Source organism: Silurus meridionalis, chromosome 11, assembly GCF_014805685.1.
Source record: "Silurus meridionalis isolate SWU-2019-XX chromosome 11, ASM1480568v1, whole genome shotgun sequence".
In the NCBI taxonomy this organism is placed as follows: Eukaryota; Metazoa; Chordata; class Actinopteri; order Siluriformes; family Siluridae; genus Silurus; species Silurus meridionalis.
In genome coordinates this window covers 12,524,842-12,526,351 of record NC_060894.1, presented here as the reverse complement: position 1 = coordinate 12,526,351, position 1,510 = coordinate 12,524,842, and the positions used below count along the sequence as shown (strand labels likewise).

The window sequence follows — 1,510 nt, the reverse complement described above, 5'->3', positions numbered from 1 at the left end:
AGCAGAGACCTGCGGGAGAGAGCAGAAGAGAGATTGGAGAGAATGAACTATGTTTATTAAGCAGAGAAAAGAGTGTAAAAGTTGATTTTGCAGTTAAAAAAACATAACTTACCTGATCAGGGATTGACAGGGATTTTATGAGAACTAAGCCACAACGGTTTTGGTGAGTTTAAGTTGTTTTTTTTGCACTTTGCTGTGTCACATGTTTTTACTTTCTCTAGCAGAGAGTTAATAGTAAAACGTAGCTGTTTACAAGGAAATGTTTTGCCATAAGTTGTTTACCAGTTAAAATTTTTGGGTTTATGAAAAATGTGAATGTTATAAAAGTGAATGTATGCTTTGTAAATGAAAGATGTGTTATGTATTTATGTGGAGACGGAGCGGTGAGTTAATGGAGACCGCTCCCCCGCCATTTTTGGAGTGAAAAAGCACCATAGCAGTAACTTTACAACTCAGAGACTGTGGAACATTTAATTGTGTGATTTGAAGAGTTAAAAATGATTTTTTTGTGCTTATGACCTGTTATACAGGTCAGGTTTTTTTTTATGTGCTTAATTTGAGGCTCTGTCGGAGCGAGGATTGATCTGCAGTGTGCAGGTGTGCACACGTGCGGACGGGATTCAAGATGGCGAGCCAGACCCAGATTTGCAAATCATCTTCTTCATCACATCAGTGAGGAAACCTTTTGAGTACAGTGACTCGCTGCCAGAGCGGTAGGAGTATAAGAAATTGTTTTTGGATCGAATTGAACTCTGATTGAACTATTATTTGCGGACTGAATCGAACTGAAACTCTTCATTGAACTGAATAATTTAACTCCCATTGAACTCAAACTGAATTAAAGACACACACTTCTAATTTCACATTGAGTTCATATGTTGAAATGTGATTTGAAATGTGATTTGAAATATGATTTATAATGTTTATGGTTAATTTTGATTTGATTGTTTGAATTGAAGGTATTTTCTTGCCTGTAAAAGAAAAGGAAAAAGGGTTTATTCAGGAAGAAAAAATAGGGATTAAAAAATAGGTTAAACCTAGGAAAGGACCGGTCTAACTTAGATTAGTCTAATTAAAAGTGCCTAGGTGAATTGAATAACAAAAAGAGAGTGAAACACAATTTATTTTTATTTTTATTTCTTGAATATTTTATACTTACCTCGATATTGAGAACCTGCAGGGTATATTTTCTTGTTTTACATTTTCATGGTTCTGTATATTTCATGTGTTTTGCATACAGTAAATAGACGGCCTTTTGTATTTAAAGTAACGGTCTCTGGTGTAGTGATTTTTGCTCCCCCACTCCTTAGAACCTAGAACTGGTCCAGTAGCGCAGACAGTGGTGTGATACCGGTGCTACAACATTGCTACAATGAACCAACATATACCAACAATAACGGAAATAGGAGCTGGTGATGAGTGCTAAACGTGCGCGATTAAAGCCGGGAGCTTCAGAGAAAGCAGAGGTTTGACAGCCGCCGAAGGGGGCGTGGAAGGTGGGTTCCTGACA

At 37.2% G+C, this 1,510-nt stretch overlaps 1 long non-coding RNA gene across 1 annotated transcript; it reads left to right on the top strand.

Annotated features, from left to right (window-relative positions):
* LOC124393707 lies at nucleotides 1–1,266 on the top strand. The gene is made up of 2 exons (XR_006927354.1): nucleotides 1–163; nucleotides 531–1,266. It is a non-coding gene; the product is annotated as an uncharacterized LOC124393707 (long non-coding RNA).
* The last annotated feature ends 244 nt before the right edge of the window (nucleotides 1,267–1,510 follow it).